Consider the following 6,000-nt stretch of genomic DNA (forward strand, 5'->3'; position numbering starts at 1 on the left):
TTTAGAGGGAACCTAAGGCACTACTATTGAGAAGAGATTCTCGGTCTTAGAAGGAGCCTAAGACTTCAGTCTGTTGAGAAGGAGTTTTCCATCTTAGAGAGTATCTAAGATTCGTCAGTAAAAGGAGTTCATTGAGAAGCAAGGAAGATAATAAATTTGGAGAGGAGTCTCACACATCGTTGAAAGCTGAAGTGCTCAACATTAATAATAACATACTTAAGGGGAGCCTAAGTTTGTCGAAGAAGGAGTCTCATATTTTGGGGAGCCTAGTTGATCTTTGAGTTGAGCTCTACGTAAGTTACTATAGCAGTTGTTGTATTTCAGATAAGTACTATAAGCTCTCATTCTTTTTCTCTTACTTAAGCTTTAGTATAAGTTAGAAAATCTAAAATTTGTTCTATGACCTAAGTATGTTTAGTTGTTAAGTTTTAAAGTTGGTACTTGAAGTTTATTATAGAAGTGCAAGCTTCTTTTATTTATTTAGTAACTTAGTAATTTTGTTGTGGGTCGGGATAATTGATTATGAGTGGATAATTGGCTAAGTATTGGAGAGAAAGAAACAAAATTTTATAAGAAAAAGAATAATGCCCGAGACTCGAAGGAGCAAATTTTTAGTTTTTAAATTGAGGAAAATTGAAAGAGATAAAGAAAGAAATTAAATTAATTAATCAAGTTTTAATTAAATTATTTCAAAATGAAGTAAATGAAAGGAAGAAAAGTGGATAAACCACGTGTGAATCTTGGATGTAGCTATTTGGAAGATTTTCATTGGAGGAAGAAAAAGGTAGAATTCGACCAAATTGATAAGGTAGAAAGAGAAGGTCGGTTCTTCCATTTTACTCGTGAAAAATTCGATTTTCTTGAGCCAAATTATCAAGGAATAAGAAAAGAACAAACCCTAGGGTTTCCATGAAGATTTGAGGCCAGAAAAGTTGAGAAATCGTGAAGAAATTCAAGGTGGTAAAAAAATCGGGCAAACTGAAAAGTTCTTATTAAAATAGTTGTTTGAAGCATTCTTAGGGTGATTTAAGGCTCCAAATTTAAGGGTTAGTAAGTTATAAGGTTTCTCTTGAGTTTTATAAAAGTTATTGAAAGTGGTTGTGATCGGATTTGATAAAATAAAGTTTAAAAATATGGTAGAAAAATAACGCAATAACAGAGTAGGGTTGTTGCCCAGTCTGCTGCTCAACCTGCCTAGCTGCCTGCTCACCCCACATGCACACGCCCTCAACCGTGCATGTACGTCCATCCACCCTATGCCACATGCCTAGCCCTGTGCGTACCTTCTATTGTGTCCAACGTCACACAGCGCACCAACAATCGCACGCCTAACCCCCTATCCCATGCCCAAGCCCAATTTTGCTTCCCATTGGCCTTGCCACTACCATTTTGGGTTTTGGTTAGTATTTTTAAAGCCTAATTAGGGTTTTCTTTATTTTTTAGCCTTAAAATGAATAATTTTGGTCTCTAAAGTATTTTTGGGCTATTTAGGGTATTTTAAGGAAAATATGCTTAAAGTGCAAAATGTGAAGGTTTTGGGCTAAAATTGAGTTCAATTGGTGTTATGGAATGACTAAGGGTTGTTTAGGGTTATTTTGACCTTTTGTAAGTGTCTAGTAACCTTGGGATCTTGTTTTAGGTCAGACTGAGATTATAAAGGTCTATAAGCCGAGGAATTCGTTCTCGTGACTGTGAGTGGTTTTATTTTGAGTATTTTGATATGAGAAGTATATAAATATGCTAGCATGCTATGATTTGTGAAATGTGTTAGCATGATCGGTTTTACTTGACCATAATTACAAAAATGCTTTGAATGATGATTTCTAAGTTATGTTGATTATATATGAACTGGATTTATGAAAATGTGGTTTGGAACCTGATTTTGTTTTTCCATGATTTGTATGGTTTTATAAGTAAACATGTGATTGTGGACTTGATGAGAAATGAGAATTTGACATGAACTATGCTTATAAATGATGTTTGAATGGTTTGTGAAAGTGATTTCAAACTACTAAATCTTATACTCAAGAGATGGTTTTCTCGTGCTACTTGAATGTGTTTCAGTAGTCACCAAGGTGATCAGGGGGCTAGGCCTGTGGTGTGTATTATATTTAGCCTTTAGGCAGCTCTGCATTAATGTATGAAATTGTTATGGTTTACTACCGTAGGGGTGTATTCGATATATGGTATATCTAGTGCAACCATGTGTCTTTTTCTAGAGTAAACCGCTACCATAAACGAGTATTTTGATACAAAGTTGGTGTGATTTTTTAATAACTCAAGGGTTTTATATAATGTCCTTTATATGGGATATGACCATGTCATTATTTGAATAACACGTGTTTGAGATGTTACTAAATCTTATATACTTTGCCAATGATTTACTGAATGATTTCGATAAACTTCATTGATATTTTAGAAAGAAAAGACTTATGTTCATATTAAATAACCATCATTGGGCTTTAGCTCATGCTTTCAATGTTTTATGTCCCCCTTAGGTAGCAATCAAGTTTTGGAAACAAGTTGAGCCGTCAACTGTCTTCGTAGTGTAGTGTTACATTGCACGCAACGTCGCGACGCTCTACGTAGTGTTGCAACGATAAAGCTGGAGCGTTGCGACGCTGAGCCCTCTACCTTACAGCATAAGGCGAGCTTTGCAATGCTCTAGCCTTACACTCTAAGGCAAAATACGTGCTTTGGAACTTCCTTCAATTGTTCAGCAACGTAGCAAACAAGCACGAAGGCAACGAGCAACTGAAACTTCCTTGATCATCAGCGACTAAAACTCGATCCTCGATCCTCGAACAGAATAAGACACCACCACAGATTACCTTGGTATTCTCGATGTGAGAATCGAGGAGTTGTGAGCTCTGTATGATTTTGGATAAAGAAAAGGAGGAAATGAAGGAGTAAACAATCGAGTATTGGACAGAACAATCGTGTAGCAAATGAAATTCTATCGCATAGACTCGACACTCGATCGTACAATAAAAGGCACTGTCGTATAGAGAACTCAATGCATTTGTTTAGTCTCTCAGAAGTTATTTATTTATTTATTTATTGTATTGAATCTGAAAAACTATTTTTCATTTTATCCACTTTGCCAATATAACTGTGTAACCACCCACTAAGTCGGTTATTGAAGAAAAAGAATTATCAATTATCTCATAAGTAATAAATTATAAATAAATATAATAACTAACTTATCACATTATATTTATAACCTATATTTTTAATATTGCATCATGTGCAACATATAAACCATAGTTCTTTTTCTATTTTATGGCATTTAATATAAATCATATTTATATTAATTCCTCCAATCAAATAGTAATGTATCAAATACATCATATCAATTATATCATATATAATTTAATTAATTTAATTATATCATATATAATCAAATTTCCTCTTGTTAATTTGAACATTTCAAACTAACCCAAAAACTGATTCTCAACTTGAATCCATTGAGCTATCAAGAGGACCTTATGGACTGTAGCTTGAAGCTCCAATAGTACGTGAATAACTGACTAAACTCTTTAATCACGATATCCATCATCCATAACTGTCGGGCACTCCACTAAAGACTGAAAGCTACACTCTTCGCACTACAATATTTCTATATCCATTGGATATAACAAATCAACAGTACGATGATCTTTCACAAATCGCTCGTAAGTACAGCTGGGCCAATTTACCGTTTTGCCTCTATAGTTACATCTAACTCCTTTAGTACCACAATCCCTCTAATGAACAATAGATCATAGTTCTACTATGACTAAACCCTTCTCGGGCCAAGAGAAGGTGTGGCACCATATTGTTCAAGCCTTAGAATCAGCCCTTATGGGAACAATTTATCTACTTACCCATACTTCAGGGAAGAAGTGAATTCCATTTTATGTAGCTGAGTTCCCAGCTCCCCAATCAGACGAATCTCCAAAATGGTATGCTTGTTGAGTCGATGATCTGGCCATTCTCACCCATGTAAATCGAAGGACCGCCCTCATAGGCAGGAGTTCACAACTCACTCACGATTAAGGTCATATTACCTATGGTTATCCTAGTGAAATGAAAGTCTCAATTATGAACGACGTTATATAACGAGACTAAACATTTCATGGTCCAATCTTATACAAACTCCTTTGAATAGAGCATCCCTGCTCGCATGTCTAATACATGAATGATCAGGATCATATCATTTGTAGCACTTTATAACATTTGTAACACCTACAAAGTGAGTCATACTCGTAGTGTGACCAAGATAAGGTATCCCTTCTTTATCCATATACTACAGACCATTTAGGTTATCATTTAAAGCAGGATCCACTTGTATGTCTCCACATACATGCTTAAGTTACAACGATAACCATTGATCTTAGTTTATTGGTTTGTGGTTAATGTAACTAAAATATCTCATATTTCATAGACTGAGGTGAATAAAATATCATATATTATAAATCACAAAGTATTTGTTCATATATGTGTTTACAAACTACAGGACCCTACGAGATTTAGGGCATCAACCCCAACACTATCGTTGTCGTCTATCAGTGATAGACATAGAAAAGTGTCTGTCTACTAGTGATAGACAACCATACACTATCATCCCTGTCTATCACAAGCACAATGGTTCTAGTATTGTTTTCTAATTATTTAACTCGTATTTACTTGTAGTTTTGTATGCTTCTGATACAACGAACAGAAGAAGAATCTCAATCAACCTTCATAAAATATTTCATAAACTTGGAGAAAAAGGAGTTGGAGGAGAATGAAAAAGAAAAAGAAGAACAACAAAATAAAGAAATTGAAGAATTGATTCAAGAAAAAGGATGGAAAAATGTATCTGCAAAAAGAATAATGGAATAAATTATGAACTCAAAAAAAGCCAAAAAACAGTAGAACCAGAACAAAAAGGTTTGAAATAAGGCAAAAAAAAAATCATAAGTTTGTTGAAAACAATTATGGATGGCCTAAAGGATAAACTTCCATTTGAAAATCTTCCACAACAAGAAGAAAAAGAACATGAAAAAAAGCATGAACAGAGTGTGGAGAAAAACAAAGCTCCTTTTTGTAGCCTACAAAATTTGAAAGAAAATGATAGCATTGATGAAATGGTGGAGTATGAAACAAAATATATATCTAAGGTAAGTCTTTGGTAAGTAATATTTTATTCTTTAATAGTAACTACACATTTACTAACTATAAATTTGCTTTTTCTTGTAGATTGAAATTGGAAATGAGAAACAAAATGAAAAAAAGGTTTGTATAAAAGTTTTTACATTGATAGATAGTGTAGATGTCTATCAATATCTATTGTTTCTCCTCCTCATTATCTTTATGTGTGATTTGTCTTTTTTGTTATAAGAATCTTATCATTTCATTAACTATCTTTTTTATTTGTGATTTTTGTTCTAGGAATCTAACATTCATACCCAACAACTTGAAAAATAAGATGAGTTGATCCTACTGCAACTCTTGTTTTGGAAACTCACAAAACACTAGTATTGGAGGTTGTTCAAATAGAAACACGAGAAAATGGAAAGGTTTGATTATTTCATCAATCTATTTGTTTCCTATAATATTTATGATAGACACTGATAGAAGTGTATCACTCTCTATCTTAGACAAAAAAAAATTAAGAAAGTTCTAAGATAGACATTGATAGACTTCTATCGACATCTTTTAGTGATAAACACTAATAGAAGTCTATCACTGTAAAGGAATATATCAGTGATAGACATTTCTATCAATGTCTATCAGTGATAAACAATGATGGGAGAGTATCAATATTTATCAACAATAGAAACTTATTGAAATTTGTCAATGATAGACACTGATAGAGTCTATCTGTGTCTAGTTTAGAACTCTCTTAAGTTTAGAATTTTCTTACTTTCTACATATGCTAGTAAGATGTTGAAGTTGATGGACAATAAACTAAAGTTCAAGAACAAGAAGTTGAAGAAGAAATTCTAACTAAAGTAGAAGAAGAGAGAAGATAAA

Source organism: Benincasa hispida, chromosome 5, assembly GCF_027475165.1.
Source record: "Benincasa hispida cultivar pf3 chromosome 5, pf3_genome.v1.1, whole genome shotgun sequence".
NCBI lineage: Eukaryota > Viridiplantae > Streptophyta > Magnoliopsida > Cucurbitales > Cucurbitaceae > Benincasa > Benincasa hispida.